Raw genomic sequence first — 19,267 nt, 5'->3', positions numbered from 1 at the left:
GTAGTCTTCCTGGTAGGGAAGGCAATGAGATGTCAGGGAAGAAACAATCAACCTGGAGTTAGGGAAACTCGGGATGCATCCAAGTCATCTTGAGGTGGGACCTGTATTTGGGGGGTGAGCTGGCCCAGGGTCCTCAAAGCCATTTTCCCATGCTAATTATCTATGATCCATCTATGATTTTGTGGTGTCAGGAATACAGAGATGTCAGGCTTCTGCTCCTAGCATGTGTTACATCTATCTGTAGCTTGATGGAGCTGTTTCCTTCCCATGACCTTTGCACATGACTCTCCCTCTGCCTGGAACTCCTCTGGACCATTTCTGGTCAATAGAACTTTCTGGGATGAAGGCAGATTTCTTCCAGGTGGCGCTAGTGGGAAGAAATGGCAACCCCCTCCAGTATTCTTGCCTGGAGAATCCAGTGGGCAGAGGATCTTGGCGGACAGTTCATAGGGTCACAAAGAGTCAGACATGATTGAAGTGACTTAACACGCACACGCGCACACACAGGATGATGGCAACGTTCTATTACCCTACACTATCCAACACAGTAGCCACCAGCCAAATATGAGTATTGCATACTTGAAATGTGGCCAGTGTGACTGGAATACATTTTTTATTTTATTTTATTTTAATTAATTCCAGCTCAAATAACTGCCATGGCCCCCATATTGAACAGCTCAGCCCTAGATTTTCTCATGGTTGCCACCTTCACAACACTCAGATCTCACTTCTCAACCACTCTGTCAGAGAAGAATCCCTCAGGTTCACTGCCTGTGGGAGGCCCATGTTTTGATCCCCAGAATCTGTGACCATATCTTGCTACATGGCAAAAGGGAATTAAGGTTGCAGGTGGAATTAAGCAGCTAATCGGCTGACCTTGGTGTAGGAAGGTTAGCCTGCATTTTCTGGGTGGGCTCAGTTTAATCGTATTAGTCCTTAAATGTAGAAGTACAGAAACAGTATGGGCTAGAGAATGAGAAGGGTGAAGAAGGAGGAAGGATTTGAAGTGTTCAAACACTTGCTCAAGAACTGGAATAAGCAAGGAAATGGGTTAGCCCCTAGGGTTTCCAGAAAGGAGCGCAGCCTCTGACACCTTGATTTCAGTCCTGTGAGGTCCTGTAGTTCTTCTGACTTACAGAATTAGGAGACAATGGATTTGTATCTTTCTCTTTTTTTTTTTTTAAGTTTTATGTTCTTTATTTTAATGTATTTATTTTTTGTAAAATCTTTTCCGAATTTCTTACTATATTGCTTCCACGGGTTTTTGGTTTTGTTTTTAATGTTTTGGTATTTTGGCTGAGAGGCATGTGGAATCTTAGCTTTCTGACCAGGGATCAAACCCCCATGCCCTCCATTGGAAGGTGAAACCTTACCCACTGGACTGCCAGGCAAGTCCTCTGTCATTTTAAGCCACTAAGTGTGCGGTAATTTCAGCAGCAATGGGAAACTGATCTGTAACAGACCAGCTCTGGCCCTCCTCTGGCCTTGCCCCTCAAGAGTGATGAGTCTAAGGTTCCAGAGAGAAGTGCCCACCTGGAGGCCCCCTTCTGGACCACACATCAGCTCCTGGGACCTTGGAATCCCAGGTCAAGGGCCCTGGGACTGTTCCCAAGGCCAGGTGCACCTCTGCCTCCAGAGAGTGGATGTAAGAACCGCTTATGCACGTGTTTGGGAGGGGCTGAGGCCAGAGCTGGGACACTGTGCTGTGGTGCCAGGTACCCAGGTGAGGTCCCTCGATGTGTGGGGAAGAGCTGGGTAAGGGAGCGTGGGCAGTGCAGGTCGGGAGGGGGCTACTGATCAAGCTGGCCTCTGGACTGCCAGGTTCTGGTGGGAAACTCTGAGAAGCTGCAGATTTTAAATTCAAACCTGGTGTTCTTTTCTTTTTTAAAAAAAATAGTTATTTATTTGGCTGCCCTGGTCTCAGTTGCAGCATACACATCTTTAGTTCCCCAACCAGGGATCAAACCACATCCTCCAGCATTGGTAGTGTGGAGTCTTATCCACTAGACCATCAGGGAAGTCCCCAAACCTGGTATTCTTTATGAGGGTGTATTTGTCTTTGTAGGAGAATAGAACATATTTTCATGAAGAGTCTATTATCTGGATTATACTTTTTCAATACTTAGATGCGTGTCTGAAGCCTCTATGTATTCTCACTTTGGCCCCCACAATATTTGGGGCAGGCCCATTGCTTTCTCCCTACCAATACTTGTATTCTCCCATCCACTCAATCTCCCTATCACTTTATTTTCTCCACAACATCTAATGCTGTCTGAAATTATTATGCGCTTGCTTATATTATCACTACTTTCCCCCATTAAGATGTAAGCTCCAGAGAATAGGTTTGCCTTTCTCAGCGCTGTTTTGCCAGTGCCTAGACGGAGTAGGTGCTTAACTGATATTTGTTGGATGGGTGGATGAACAAATGCATTGAGAAGGCAGGGCCGTGTGGCTGGGCAGAGATGTTTCACCTCATGTGTAGAATTTGGAAACAGGGGTATTTGTGTACTCCCTACCATCAATCCTTCCCTACTGTGGAGAACTAGATTAGGAGTCCTTGAGGTTGCTTTATGTTTCAAGTTTCTAAGCTATAGGAGGGGGGAAATCCTAGTGGTTTCAGGCCAGGAGGCTCTTATTGTTGACTTTATTAGCTACCTGTTGATGTGTATTAAATTATCCCAAATTTAACAGCTTAAAACAGGAAAGAAAAGTGAAAGTGGCTCAGTCATGTCCAACTCTTTGCAACCCCATGGGCTATACAGTCCATGGAATTCCCTAGGCCAGAATATTGGAGTGGGTAGCCTTTCCCTTCTCCAGGGGATCCTCCCAACCCAGGGATTAAGCCCAGGTCTCCAGCACTTCAGGCAGATTCTTTACCAACTGAGCTATCAGAGAAGCCCCAGACAAGCATAGATTATTAAACCGTTTCTGTGGATCAGGAGTTTGGGAATGGCTTAGCTTAGTGATTCTAATTCAGAGTCTTGTGAAGCTGCAGCAAAGCTGTTGACTAACTGGGGTTGCTAGCATTTTGAAGGCTTGACTGGGGCTGGAGAGTCATTCCAAGACAGCCTATTCACAAGGCTATTGCTGAAGGCCTCAGCCTTGGTTGCTCACAGTGCGGACTTCTCTAGGGGGTAACTTGCGTGTTTTCACAGCAAAGTGGTTGGATCTCCTAGAGCAAGTGATCCCAAAGAAAAAGAGCAAGAAGGAAGGCAAAATGCCTTTTTTTGACCTCTCTTGAAAGTGACTTCTTTCTTATTTTATTTGTAAGAAATGAGTCACCAAGTCCAACTCACCCTGAAGGGCTGGGGGATCAAGCTCTACCTTTTAAAAGAAGGTATATTTATGGATACATTTTTAATGACCAAGATGGATCTCGCTTCCTTGCAAAGATTAATCTCCTCCTTGATTTTTTTAAATTGAAGTATAACTCACTTACAATGTTGTGTTAATTTCTGCTATACAGCAAAGTCACTCGGTTATATTATATGTGCGTGTGTGTGTTAAGTCACTTCAGTAGTGTCCAACCCTTTGTGACCCTATGGACCATAGCCTGCCAGTCTCCTCCGCCCATTAGACTCTCCACGCAAGAATACCAGTGTGGATTGCCATGCCCTCCTCCAGGGGATGTTTGTGACCTAGGGGCTGAACCCACGTTTCTTACATCTCTTGCATTGGCAGGCGGGTATATGCATGTATATATATACACACACACCCATTCTTTTTCAAATATACACGTATATATGTGTATGTATATGTATATACACGTATATATGCATTTTTTCTTATTTTTTCCATTATGGCTTATCACAGATGTTGAATATAGTTTCCTGTGTTATATAGTAAAATCGTGTCATTTATCAAAAGAAAAAAGATACATGCAACCCAATGTTCATTGCAGCACTATTCACAACAGCCAAGACATGGGAACCACTGAAATGTCCATGACAGGTGAACGGATAAAGATGTGGTACTTATATACAATGGAACACTACTCAGCCATAAAAAAATGAAATAATGCCATTTGCAGCAACATGGATGGACCTGGAGGTGATCAGACTAAGTCAGAAAGAGAAAGGCGAATACCATATGATATCATTTGTATGTGGGAATCTAAAAAGATGCAAACGATCTTATCTGTGAAACAGAGAGAGACACAGGCCCAGAGAACAGACTGGTTGTCAAGGGGGAGGGGTCTAAGAGAATGTTGCATTGGGAGTTTGGGATTGGCAGATGCTATTTTGTTGTTGTTGTTGCTGGAGAAGGAAATGGCAAGCCACTCCAGTGTTCTAGCCTGGAGAATCCCAGGGACAGAGGAGCCTGGTGGGCTGCCATCTATGGGGTCGCAAAGAGTTGGACACGACTGACGCGACCTAGCAGCAGCAGCAGCATTCTTTTTAAAAATTTGTTAATTAATTAATTTATTTTAATTGGAGGATAATTCCTTCACAATATTGTGATGGTTTTTGCCATACATCAACATGAATCAGCCACGGGTGCACATGTGTCCCCCCATCCTGAGTGCCCCCACCTCCCTCCCTACCTCATCCCTCTGGGTTGCCCCAGAGCACCGACTTTGAGCACCATGCTTCATGCATTGAACTTGCACTGGTAACCTATTTTACATATGGTAATATACCTATTTCAATGCTATTCTCTCATATCATCCCAGCTTTGCCTTCTCCTACATAGTCCAAAAGTCTGGTATAATAGGCTCCGGTTTCATCCACCTCATTAGAACTGACTCAAATGTGTTCTTAGAACACTTTCTAACACCATACACAAAAATAAACTCAAAATGGATTAAAGATCTAAATGTAAGGCCAGAAACTATAAAACTCCTAGAGGAAAACATAGGCAGAACACTCTCTGACATAAATCATAGCAAGATCCTCTATGATCCACCTCCCAGAGAAATGGAAATAAAAGCAAAAATAAACAAAGGGGACCTAATTAAACTTAGAAACTTTTCCACGACGAAGGAAACTATAAGCATGTGAAAAGGCAGCCTTCGGAATGGGAGAAAATAATAGCAAACAAAGCAACTGACAAAGAATCTCCAAAATCTCCAAAACCCAGTCTACAAGCAGCTCATACAGCTCAATACCAGATGCTAATTTTTTTTTAACCATTGTTTTTTGCTTCTCTTGGGTCTGAATCTTTCACCATTTTCTCTCTCCCCAGCCTCTCCTATTTTCTCTGGTCACAGAAGTACACAGACCCCCAGCATTCTTATAAATCCCTTTTACCCCTAGTCACCATGCCGCCAGTTCTGTGATCGAGCCCCTCACTAGCGCCCCCTCCTCCCATCTTCTCTTTATCTCTCTTCTGCTGGCTCTTCTTCCTCCTTCCTTTCCCTGAACATGGACATTCCCTAATGCCCTTTTGTTTCTCGGTACCCTCTTGTCCTTGAAACTCCTTACTGTCCATGGCTTTAACTATCCCTTATAGGTAGATGATACCCCAGAGCATATGCTTCTCTCAAGTTCCAGTCCCAAATTTCCTCCTGTCCGTTGTACATTTCCAACTGGATACCCCAGAGGCTGCTCAGCATGTCCTGACTGCATTTAGCTTCCACCTCCCAATCTGCTCATCATCCTGTTATCATCAAGATTCCAGGGACTCTGACTCTCCCCTCTCCCTCACCTCACATGTCCATTTTGCCACTAAGCCCCTTGGATTCACCATCACGATAGTGTTACTAATCTACTATGAGAGGCTATGAATTGGTCTCTCTGTCTCCAGAGAACCCAGTCCACTCCTTCCTGCTGAGCATGCCTGGACTAATCCTTGAACAGCAGGCCTCTGATTATGTTACTCTCTGCCTCAGAACTTTCAAGGGCTCCTCCTGGTTACAGACTTTCAGCGGGGCATCCCACGGTCTCACAATGTGAGAGATTATGGTGCTTTAATGGTTAACCTACAATAGGCTTGACCTCTTAGGACCTGAGATGAAATCCTGAATGTGTCACTTACTAATAATGTGACCCTGGGCGAGGAGCCTCACCTCTATAAGCCTGTGTTTTCTTATCTCTAAAAGGCGAATAGCATTACTTCCAATCAGCTGTCTTGACCAGTCAATCCTAAAGGAAATCGACCCTGAGTATTCACTGGAAGGACTGATGCTGAAGCTCCAATACTTTGGCCACCTGATGCGAAGCCGACTCATTCGAAAAGACTTGATGTTGGGAAAGATTGAGGGCAGGAGGAGAAGGGGAAGACAGAGGATGAGATGGTTGGATGGCATCTCCGATTCAATGGACATGAGTTTGATCAGACTCCGGGAGATGGTGAAGGACTGGAAAGCCCGGTGTGCTGCAGTCCATGGGGTTGCAAAGTGTTGGACATGAATGAGCAACAACAATCTTGAGGATTAAATAAGATAATATACATAAAGTTTTTATTCTTATTCAAGTGAAACCAGGAGCTACCTTGTAGCTTCTATCATTACCATCCCATTTAAAGACATTAGCAAAAAGTGCCTGCTGCAAAGTATTTGCTCAACGAATCAGTGTTTTCCCAAGGTGTTACTTGAGTGTGTACCTCTGATGTTACTTTTATTTTTAAATGATTTGTTCCCGTCGCTTTTCATTATGACAAGTGACAGGATCTTCAAATGCATATATTTACTGTAGAACAGAGGTCAGCAAACTTTTCTGTAAAGGGCCAGAGAGTAAATATTTTAGCTTAGGTGGGCCATGTATGGTCTATGTCACAACTACTCAATTCTGTTGTGATAGCACAAAAGCAGCTATGGACCACATATAAATGACTGGGGATAGGTGTGTCCAAAAAAATCCTTTAATGGACACTGAAATTTGGATTAATATAATTCTTAGATGGGCTTCCCTGGTGGCTCAGAAGGTGGTAAAGAATCTGTCTGCAACTCAGAAGACCAGGGTTCAATCCCTGGGTCGGGAAGATCCCTTGGAGGGGGACATGGGAACCCACTGCAGTATTCTTGCCCTGAGAATCCCATGGACGGAAGAGCCAGAGGGCTACAGTTGCCAAGAGTCATACATCACTGAGCAACTAAACCCACAATTTTTACATGGCATTAAATATTCTTCTTTCGATGTTTTCCAACCATTTAAAAAAGTAGAATCTATTCTTAGCCAATGGGCGGTATAAGAACAGATAATGGGCTAGATGTGGTCTCTGGGGCCATTTGCTGACCCCTGGTACAGAGTGTTCATTATATTTAAACAATAAATGGTGAATTAACAAGGATAATATGAAGTAAAGAAGAGCAGAGATGATACGTGGATCTGGAGAATATTCTGATAGTGGTGCAAGAATAATCTAAGTTGGGGAAACACATCGATAAAAGTTCATGGCCCACAAAGACCTGGTTCATCCTAACTGTCCAGTTCCATCTCCTCCAAGACCCAGCTAGGCCAGGCTTCTGTCTCCCACATATCCGGCACCTTCCCAAGTCCTTTGTTTTCGAATACCCTCTCTGAGTCATTTTTATTCACAGTACTTCTGACATCAAAAGTGTGGGATTTTCCCAGAGCAACAACTAGATCAATTCTCCAGACACCAGCTGGATGTTCAGCCCCATCCTAACAGTGTTCTTGGCCAGGTTCCTCTGTCCATGGGACTTCCCAGGCAAGGATACTGGAGTGGGTTGCCATTTCCTGCTCCAAGGGAACTTTTAGACCCAGGGATTGAACCCGCATCTCCTACATTGGCAGATTCTTTACCACTGAGCCACCAGGGAAGCCCTTACTTCCCATTATCAGTTTATTATAAAGGATATGATGAAGGATACAAAAGAACAGCCAGATGGAGGGGTATACAGGACGAGAAACGGAATGGTTTGGAACAGAGGGGCCTCTGTCAGGAACAGAGACCAAATACACATTTCTTATTTTATCATATCACCCCTTCCCATGATGCTCATGAAAATCATGTCCTGTAAGAGCCATATTAAATACCATCTGTTAAAAGCCCTCCAGTGCTTCCTCCCCACCTCCCATATACGTTATTTTCCCCTCTCTGCCCCTTCTTTTCCTGCCCTCTTCTCTTGGTAACAGCCTGCAGGCACCTTCATTACTGTACTTGTATTACAGTCATTTGACTATTTATCTGACTTAAAACCAAGGTTGTTAAGGGCCTGGGACTTTATCTAGCTAGGATTGGGCAGTGCCTGGCACAAAACAGGCACTCAGGAAGCATTTATTGAATTTTGCTTCTTTGAATTGGAAATGGAATTTGACATTATTTTGGCCACTGTGTTGCTGGCATAATGGAGTGGAAGGGATTAGCTCATCCAATTGCAGTCAATGGAGCAGGTCTGGTGGCAAGGCCACACCCTCGGGGCATGGCTGGCAGGCGGAGAGTGGCATCAGGTCTGCGAGGCTGCGATGCTAGTCTGTATCAGTGAAACCTTCAGGAAATAGGTCTGAAAAGAGAGAAAAGTAGGGCTTCCTAGAGCTTGCCATGCATCCGAGAGGCTAAGCAAAGAGCCCAGAGCAATTCAACTGCTGATTGTCCTGGGCCTCCAGAGAGCCCAGGGCTGAGAAGGGCGTCCCGATAGCATCACCGTGCCCCAGTTCTCCGCAGTGAATCAGGCTCTGATGCAACTGGCAAAGGGCCTTCATCACGAGCCCCATCTCGCAGGTTCCATACAGACGAGCTTTGTCATTTCTCTGAGGGAATCACTGCCATTTCTCTTCCAAGCTCAAAGCAGCTCCCCTTACCCCATCGGCCCTCATGAGATGACGATTTAAACAGCTCTGATGACCAGGTTTCAATAGGTGAGGAGAACTGATTAAACAACAGTGACCCAAATAACCTTAGTGGTACCGACGCTTTCTTGAAGCCAGTGGAAGTTTTGCCAAATTAAAGGATGTCAGGATGAGATATTACGAATATCAGTTTCCTTCTCTCTGGCAGTGGAGAGGATTAATTAAATGCTTGTGAAATGCTTTGAAAATTTAAGCTGTTAAGAATTACTGTTCTGTGTAATAGGGAAAAAATAGAAATCTTGGCTCATTAAAGCTGTAATGTTGTAAGCCTGAGTGCTTTTTCCAGGATATCTTTGAGGGCTACGTTTTTATTAAAAGGAGGGGAGAAGGAGAAAGAAAAGAAATGTTTCTATAATTTGCATACACACATGCCTGAAAGTCAACCTGATTAATCCATGCTTCTGTTGATTAAGAAATGAGCTGTGAGAAGCTGTTTCTTATTGCCTACCAAAGAGACAGTTACTAGGAATCGAGTGTTCAAACGTGCGGGGAGAGTTTATCAGCAGACACGTACTTGCTTTCTCTCAATGGATTCAGGGATTCCAAGGCTGCGAGACTGAATGCATGTAAACAAGGAGTTCCATGTGCTTGGATGGCCTTTTCCATCTTAACATCAGCACGAGGCAACATTCTCCTGCCTTCACTGTGTTGGCAGATCTGCCCAGGGATGCCTTTGCTTTGTTTCCAGAGGTTCTGTGATATTCAGAAGAGCGCCATCCTCAGTGGACCCTCACCTCTCTTTCAACCCACACTGCCTGAGGTCTTAGACTTCCTTTTGTGTCTGCACTCCTATTGTTGCTGCAATAAATTACCACAAATGCAATGACTTAAAACAGCAATGTATTCTCTTCCAGTTCCGGATGTCACCAGTCTAAAATCAGTCTCTCTGGGCTAACGTCAAGGTGCTGGAAGGGCTAGTTCCTTCTGGCGGATCCAGAGGAGGATCCACTTCCTTGCATTTCCAGCCTCTGGAGGCCGTTTGCATTTCCTGGCTTGTGACTCTTTCCTGGCTTACTCTGATTGCTGCTTCCCTCCTCACACTTCTTTCTATCAGACTTTCCTGATTGCCTCTTTCTTTAGAAGACCCTGTGATTACACTGGATGCTCCTGGATAGTCCAGGATAATATTCTCATCTCAAGACCCTTAACTCAATCATACCTAGGATACTCTCCTCATCTCAAGATCCTTAACTCAATCATACCTGCAAAGTCCCCCTCCCAACATCACAGGATCTGGGAGCAGGGGCAGGGGGCTGGGGTGAGGGGGGAAGATTGTTGCATTTGGGGCGATCATTATTCTATCTACTACAGCCTCCATCTGTTTTTTTTTGTTTGTTTTTCCCCTGTCTACTCAAGTCAGGCTCTGTTCTAAATGTTTAACATGGATAATTTTCACACTCACCCTAGAAGACGGGGTCTGTTACTATAGATAAGGAAACTTGGAAGCAAAAAGGTTAGATTACTTGCCTGGAGTCACTAATCTAGTACTCAAACCTAAAACTCACAGACTTTGTCCTTAAAGACTTTTATTGCCTTTACTGTTTTTAATTATAAAAGTAGGGACTTTCCTGGTGGTCCAGCTTTCACTGCTGTGGCAGTGAAATTCTTGATTGGGGATTTAAGTTCCTGCAAGCCACTCAGCTTGGCCAAAAAAAAATTATAAAAGTCAAGCAATATAGGTGATTAAAAATAATTCAAATGAAAATCCCTCTCCCTCTCCTTCACCCCGTCATTAGCCATATCCTAACAGTCCTTGTCAACTATATTGTTTCCAGTAATCACCCCACACCTAGTGTTATAATATGCCTTAATTTTTCAATTAATATAGAGAGTTGTAGGTAGTTGTTCGGATAATATAATGTATACCTTTACTAATTCTTCTACAATTATTCAAATGAAAATGCTGAATTTAAAAATTCTCATCAAAGACCTCAGAGCTCTGGAGAAGAATTCATGGGTAAATCCTTAAAGATCAATGGACTTTTGTTGAAACACACAGACATAGAGCAAAGAGTAAAGGCCTTGGAGCCAGGTGGGCCTGATTGTCAGCTTTCACTCCACTCGTTATTATTAGGTACCCTTGGAAAAGTTACTTTTCCTCTCTATTTCAGTTTCCTTATCCATATGATACTCCTTTCATATATGCTGTTAGCTTTAAAGTAACTAACTTGTAAATTCAAGCACATTAGGAGTCCAATAAATGCTAGTTCTTCCAAGAAAGAAGGGACAAATGTCTTCCAACAAGGAATGGAAACATATAAACTAAAAATCGTAAATAGATTTCCTAGACAGCCAAGGTTTGTAGGACATGGTCCTTGTCTAGTATTTACTCATTTGCTCAGCAAAAATGTTGAGGGCTCTCTATGGCATTGTGCTAGGCCTTGATGGGGACACAATGGTGACTGTGCTGTGCCCTTCCCTGTAAAAGAAAGGCTGGGTGTATTCCTTAGCACAGAGCAGGAAATCAACATAGAAGTTTTAAAAAGTCTAACTTCTGGTGACTATAAAGAAAAGATTTGGATCTGTGGAAACAAGTATGTGTGTATTGAGAGGTCAGGGGAGGCAGGGATTGTATCAAGAGCTCTGGATGGGATGGACACTAATTGCCTTTCATTGATGTAAGACTGATATCTGGAAAGTAATTAGTCTTAATACCATTCATCCCCACAGACTGCCAGGTACCTAAAAACCTAAATGGTTTTCCAGCTTCTTGCAAAATTTAGTGCCTAGCACATAACATTTTTTGAGAAGAAAGAGATTAAGGAAAAAAAGTAGTGGACGAATGCACTTTCTGATCACTGAGGACCTTTCGGCAGTTAGTCCCTACCATGTTTTGGGGTATTTACACTGTAGCCCCAATTTCTTCTCCACCTGGTTTGTTAGAATTTGTTTTGGATGCTGTTTAATACATTCACCACCCCCAGGAAGGTACTGGCTGTCAACAGGTGTGTCTGATAAAGAAAACATTGTTTCTGCTTTGCGTTAGACATGTCTGACATGTTGGGGCCTGCTTCCCTTCTCAAAGCTGCTAGGAATCTAGTATTTGGGAGGAAGGCGTGCATGCCTGTTTCAGGCCAAGAAAGGCTCCCGGTTTGGCTTTCGGCAGAGCTCAGCTTGGAAGGGAATGCTAATATGTCTTCAGAGCTATCCATGTTAGTTGAATGATAAATGGGTATTAACGAGCTAACGTAAGAGAAGATATTAATAGCAATAGTTTCCTGGGCAAAAGATATCTATGATTGCCTGGAAACAAACACAGCCCATCAGTGATCCGGGAATGATGGCTTTGGCCTTGTGAACCAATCTGCACAAAAATAATTGTATTGACATTAGACACTTAGAAATGAAGTATACTGTCTTAACTGGTTTTGCCAATTTTTATGGTGTTATCTGGAATTGCATGTAATCATGCAAAGGACGAGTTGCTTTGACTGTATGGAGGGCAGCCAGTGTGCCTTGAATAACACTAGCACATTCATCAAGTGAGCCAGTGAACTAGTAGAGGCTTGATGGAAGAGAAGTTTGAGAAACAGACCTTCCAAAAACTCATGGATTTCAGAGGCCCGCCCATATAGAAAGCTACCAGTTAGAGCAGGAGCAGGAAAGGAACTTAACAAAGGCAGGATTTGTACTCTGGAAAAATGACGCTGGTGACTGGGAGAGGGGAAGGTGATGCTAAGTTGAGGCTAAGGCTTTGAGCTTTCGGGGGAACATTTGGAAAGGTACTGTTGCATTGTATTGTCGTATTGGAGGGGCAATAACGAGTTGAGAGTTTTGTATAACTGAGGAATTCCCTGGCCATCTGGTGGTTAAGACTCGGCACGTGCACTGCCAGGGGCCTGGATTGGATCCCTGGTCAGGGAATTAGGATCCTGCCAGTTGAGTGGTGTTTCCAAAAAACAAAACTAGAATATATATATTATTATTATTATAAAAGTTGAATTCATATTTCTTAAATTAAGAACATTGGTGTGCCCAAAGATTTACATAGGTGCACCTGAGTGCTCTTAATCCATAGAACAGTTTAAAACAGTCATACAAGAGAATGCGGGAGAAAGAATATGTATATGTATTTATTTTTGGCAAATTTCCATGTGAAAGAAATAATGATATCCAATTTTGAACATGACTCAGTTATTAAAAATCATGGACTAATGCAGTCAGTCAAAACACTTTCTACTTATTCCACTTGCTCCTACTTCATCTCTTGGTAAAATCTCACCAGACATCATGGAAAGAACAGTTCTTTTTGAGAAGATGTCAATAAATTGGTCTCAGACCTATATTAAATGTCAAGTTACTGTGAATTTATATAAGATCCCCAAATCTAGATTCTGTTATCAGTGTCTGCTTTATTCATGATTAGCAAAGAAGAAAGTCACATCATTTCCTATCACTAGAGTCTTTACTATGGGTCACCTACAGAATTAGCACTTTACATTCCACTGGAGCAGAGGAAATTGCCCTTTGACGTGATTCAAGGGGACTAGGAAGGTTGAAATATTTTCCCCATCTGGCCTGAAAATATTTGGCACTCATCCTGAAATCCCATCAAGTAGAGGACTATTTGGATTGGCTTTAGAATTTATAGAAATGCTTTTCTTTAGATTAACTGTCATGGAAGCAGAGTTGCCTCCCTATTGAGAAAAGGATGTGTAGTTACTTCACAGTGAGGCTATTTTCCTTCCAATGTCTAAAACTTTAATAGTGTGTTCGTGTCCCACTCATATCTATCAGCCATTCATACCCTCAGTAGGAATGAACTAAACCAGATTAAGCCCCTCCCAAATCTAGATGAGATTAGTGGGGATGAAATTATTCTCATGAGCTAGTTTTGTATAAAAGGGAAGGGGGAGAAGGAAGCAGTAGTTTCAACTTTTCTACAGGAGAGCAGGTACCAACCTAGCCAAGAAAATCAAGTTCGAGAATTCCAGAAACAGACGTTGCTTCTGACACTTCGTAAGTGACTTGTGGTGTCTTCAGGCAACACTTTGTCCTGGGCACTCCTGCAGCTTAAAAGAATCCACCAATTTATAAGGTACTCCAGCACGGGGCCAAAGGAATTAGTGTCATTTTTGGACGGGCAAAATGCTGTTGATTAATGCGTATTAATGGTTTAACAGGGAAAAGGGACAGGGATATGAGGGCCAAAATTTGATTTTGGCAAAGCATGATGTTTGGAATTTTGATTGCTGCAAAACAATATGCACTGTAACTTATGGGCAGTTCAAAGGATTTTCAAGGATAATTTTGATTATACTTACTTTTTTTCAATGGGCAGAGTTTAAACCCTAACTCTGGTAAGCTGTGATGTCACTATACGTTAAGCCTATCTACACATTTGTATGTACATATGTTTGTTTCATGTCTAGCTCTAAAAAGTAAAAAAAGGTAGAATGTTCCTCAGACTCTGATGAGACACAGCTCAAATCTCAATGGGAGAGGAAGGTAAAGTTTGAAAACTGAGGGAATCTGGGAGTCTCTCTGCTCTCTCTTCTAAGAAAATACCACGTTTTCCTTGAGACCAACGCTCTCAGCTCTCTTTATAAAGAAGTAGCTTTTGCAAAGGTAGAGAGAATTGTGTCCCACTGGCTTACATCATTCCACATTTGCTGAGTCACTCAGTCATGTATGACTCTGCGCAGCCCCCTGGGCTGTTGCTTGCCAGGCTCCTCTGTTCATGGAACTTCCCAGGCAAGATTACTGGAGTGGGGTGCCATTTCCTACTCCAGGGGATCTTCCTGACCCAGGGATTGAGCTCGTGTCTCTTGCATCTCCTGCACTGGCCAGCTGATTCTTTACCTGTGGGTCACTTGGGAAGCCTTCCTCGTTTCATTTTTTAAAAATTAATTTTATTGAAGTATAGTTGATTTACAATGTTGTGTTAATTTTTGCTGTATGGCAAAGTGATTCTGAATATATATATATACTTTTTCATATTATTTTCCATTATGGTTTATTATAGGATGTTGGATATAGTTCTCTGTGCTAAAAATAGGACTTTGTTGCTTATCCATTCTATATATGATAGTTTGTACTTGCTAATTCCAAACTCCCAATCCATCCCTCCTCCTTGGCAGCCACAAGTCTGTTTTGATAAGTTCATCTGTGTCATATTTTAGATTCCACGTTTCAGTGATATCATATAGTATTTTCTTTCTTTCTTGGCTTAGCATGATAATCTCTAGGGCCATCCATGTTGCTGAGCCCTGGTGGCTCAGAGGGTAAAGCGCCTGCCTGAAACGCAGGAGATCAGGGTTCGATCCCTGGGTTGGGAAGATCCCTTGGAGAAGGAAATGGCAACCCACTCCAGTACTCTTGCCGGGAAAATCACATGGACGGAGGAAGCTGATAGGCTACAGTCCATGTTGCTACAATGACATTTATTTTTTTTATGGCTGAATAGTGTTCCATTCATATCTATCTTTTTAAAAATTTAGTTTATTGAATTCTATCTTAAAAGTACGTACCATATTCCATCTTGTAATGTCCAGTTTTGCCTTAATTGAATTGCAATTGACAAACCTCAAAATGATTGCTGAAAAAGAAACCAGGGTTTTCCTCATTAATTCCCCTACTAGGCTCTGTTCTCTGTGACTCCAGAGAATCTGCTAGAACACACATCTCTGCTCCACCCTAAACAGGGGTGGGCTAGGATAGGGTTGGGTTAGGTGGAGCCGGGACTGTGGGGAATGACCCACAACCTCCTTCCTAAGTCCTGGGCTTCTATTTCCAGCTTCTTTCTGAACATTCCCCAGGCACTTCACACCTAATGCCTCCAAAACAAGAATTTACTTTTCTTTGTTTCCTCCCTGTCCATCACCATTTACCAAGCTAAAAATCTCAGAATAGGCTTTAGAGCAGAGCATGGAAGAAGGGCTTGGGTTTGAATCCTGCCTCTTGCCACTTAGTAGCTCTGTGACCTTAGGCAAGTTATTTGACCTCTTCATGCCTCGGTTGCCATGTATCAAATGGGGATAATAATGGTATTGCTTTATGGAGTTTTTGTGAGGAGTAATGAGGTAATGCACGTGACTGAAACAGAGCAGATGCTTAAGAATGGTCACTAATACAGTCTATCAGGTCGCAACTTAGTGACTAAACAACAACAAAAACTATTTCTACTATATTTTTGTCATTATCACCAGCCTCAGGTCTTTGATCTCCACATCCTACCCTCCCTAAATCCACCTGATTGCTCTCTAGAGCCAATTGTCTCTCCAAGACTCTCACCATGTCTGTTGCCAGCTGTTTGGCTCAGGCCTTCATTTCTTGCCTAGACCGAAGTGTTCTCTGGTCACCCTTTGCTCATTTTGGCCAGTTTCAGCCAAGCTCTACCTCCCCGTCACACTGTGACTTAGATACACATTTTCGTTTTGTGATTGTCCCTTCCATATCTGACCTCAGTTTGGAAGGATTTTTCCTTTTCCTCCTCCTACCTTTTAGCTGAGGCTCAGTTTCAAGTTTATTCCTGAGTGAATGAATCCTTTTTCAGCCTCACTAGCCTGAGAAGTGCTGTCCATTACATAATTTGGCACCTTGGCCCACAAAACCCAGCAGTCTCTGAACTCCATTGACTGTTTACATCACTTACCTATAACTTGTGCCCTTCTCTTACCCCCCAGAAAAAAATCTGCAGTGGAGTTGTTCTTCATTCCAGGAACTGGGAAAGGCTTTCTTCTGAAATAGGGCTTCCCTGGTGGCTCAGATAGTAAAGAACCTGCTTGCAATGCAGGTGACCCGAGTTCAATCCCTGGATTGGGAAGATTCCCTGAAGAAGGAAATGGCTACCTACTTCAGTATTCTTGCCTGGAGAAGTCCATGGACAGAGGAGCCTGGTAAGCTACATACAGTCCATGGGGTGGCAAAGTCGGACACGACTGAGCAACTAACTCACTTTCACTTTCCTCTGAAATGCCTTTCATCTTTTTCAAGTCCTTCACTTTCCAGTAAGTCACCCCTGACCCCCAACTGGTTCAGTTCAGTCGCTCAGCCATCTTGTCCAACTCTTTGCGACCCCATGGACTGCAGTCAGGCTTCCCAGTCCATCACCAACTTCCAGAGCTTGCTCAAACTCATGTCCATCAAGTCGGTGACGCCATCCGACTGTCTCATCCTCTGTCATCCCCTTCTCCTCCTACCTTCAATCTTTCCCAGCATCAAGGTCTTTTCCAGTGAGTCAGTTCTTTGCATCAGGTGGCCAAAGTATTGGAGTTTCAGCTTCAGGATCAGTCCTTCCAATGAATATTCAGGACTGATTTCCTTTAGGATCGACTGATTTGATCTCCTTGCAGTCCAAGGGACTCTCAAGAGTCTTCTCCAACACCACAGTTCAAAAGCGTCAATGCTTCAGCGCTCAGCTTTTTTTATGGTCCAACTCTCACATCCATACATGATTACTGGGAAAACTGTAACACGGACCTTTGTCCGTAAAGTTAACGTCTCCGCTGTCTAGGTTTGTCATAGCTTTTCTTCCAAGGAGCAAGTGTCTTTTAATTTCATGGCTGCAGTCACCATCTGCAGTGATTTTGGAGCCCAAGAAAATAAAGTCTGTCACTATTTCTCCATCTATTTGCCATGAAGTGTTGGGACCGGATGCCATGATCTTTCGTATTTTGAATGTTGAGTTTTAAGCCAGCTTTTCACTCTCCTCTTTCACTTTCAAGAGGCTCTTCAGTTCCTCTTTGCTTTCTGCCGTAAGGGTGGTGTTATCTGCATATCTGAGGTTACTGAAATTTCTCCCTGCAATTGCAATTTGATTGCAGCTTGTGTTTCACCCAGTCCAGCATTTCATATGATGTACTCTTTATATATGTTAAATAAACAAGGTGACAATATACAGCCTTGACATACTCCTTTCCCAATTTGGAAACTTGTCCAACTTTAACTGGTTAATTCCTTCTAATCCTTAGGTTCTTTACTTAGTCACCTGTCATATTATATACCTGGCTTGTTGCATACCTTCTTAGCACCAGGGACCGTCCACCACCCCCTTTTTGCAACATTTTCCCCAGTTGTAGTCATAGATTTGTAAGACTGATTTTTTATGTTCCCCACTAGATACCATATACATGAACGTAGGACTGGTGGCTCTGTACTCCTAGAACCCAACACGGTGTTGAAGAAAGAATAAATAATGTCTTCACTCAGTAAACTCCAAGCCCGACCAAGCAATGTATAACAGAACCTGTCAGAATTTATTGTTGAAGAAATTACTGCAGGGGCCTATACAATTCACCCAAGTTCTTCAAGTGACTTTTGGGCTTCGGGGACCAGCATATTAGTAGTATAACTTGCGGTTAAGAACACGTGATTTTTTTACTTTCCTAACCTCAAGAAACACTGTGCTAATAGTCCCAGAGGAAGAGAGTAGCCACAAAAAGCAAGTACTAGGTTGAGAACAGAAGTAGAAGTATCAACACAGACACAGTCTACAGATTTGTTGGGGGAAGCTGGAAATTAGCAGCTTGCATTAGATATTAATAACTGTGTGCCTCTCACTTTCAAGCCGAAAGTTTTGTGTTCTCAGGGGTGCTTGCATTAAAAACTTCCCATCTAAAATGATTTCCTATTGATAGGAACTTGGACACAATGCAAGACTGTTCCTTGGTGGTTTCTAAAGTCTCATATAAAAAGTACTTTTTGTTTTCACACAACTCTATTTTTATGGAGGCTCTTACATGGAAATCCAGTTTAAGGTCTGACACTAGCCTTTGCTCTGGTATATACTTTGTATTTGTTAAGTACCCTGCATGTGGGAAAAGAAGACCCCGAGTCTCATTCAGCTTCCAGAGGAGGACACGGGGAAGGGCGTGCCACTACCCACATTTCACCTAAAATAAGCTTTTGAAACTCGTTCCGCTTTTGCTGAAGAGCAGCTCGAAGCTAAAGGAAGCGGCTTGGACCTCTTCCCTTTTAGGGGTGGGGGTCCAGGTCGGTGGCTAAGGCAGCCCGTTTCTTTTTCCTTTGGGAAAGAGCGGAGTTGGGAAGAGCCGGAGGAGGCGCTGTGTGAAAACAGCAAACAAAACAGGGTTGGGTAGACAGCGGGGCCGCCGCGCGGGACGACCCCTTGGGCCGCGGAACAAAGCCCCGCGGGGGGGCGCGCAAACCGGGTCCCAGACGCGGCAGCGAAGCCCTGCTCCTCCCCAGGAGGGGACGGTTGCGGGCATGAGCGCGATGTTTGTTGGTCGCGAGGTCTTCAGTCATAGCAACTGTGCCCGCAGAACCCGGCCGCCAACCGCCACCCTCGAAACCCAGCACCTCGACCCGCGAAAGTCGCCGCCGGCCGCGCGAGCGCCTCTGCGCCTGCGCGCCCGTGGAAGCCCCGCCCCCTCCGGGCCGCCGGCGCGCGGGGCCGCGCCTCCTCATGGCGGCCGCCGCAGTGTGTGGTATTTAGCGGGAGCGCGCGGCGGGCTCGAGGACGCGCGAAACGGCGGCGGCGGCGGCGGCCAGGGGGGAGCCGGGGCGGCCGTTGCGGGGCGCACTCTCGAGCGGCAGCGGCGGCCCAGAGTGTC

This window comes from Ovis canadensis, chromosome 14 (genome assembly GCF_042477335.2).
Source record: "Ovis canadensis isolate MfBH-ARS-UI-01 breed Bighorn chromosome 14, ARS-UI_OviCan_v2, whole genome shotgun sequence".
Classification (NCBI taxonomy): domain Eukaryota; kingdom Metazoa; phylum Chordata; class Mammalia; order Artiodactyla; family Bovidae; genus Ovis; species Ovis canadensis.
The sequence above is the reverse complement of the archived record's forward strand: the minus strand, read 5'-3'. Positions refer to the sequence as shown.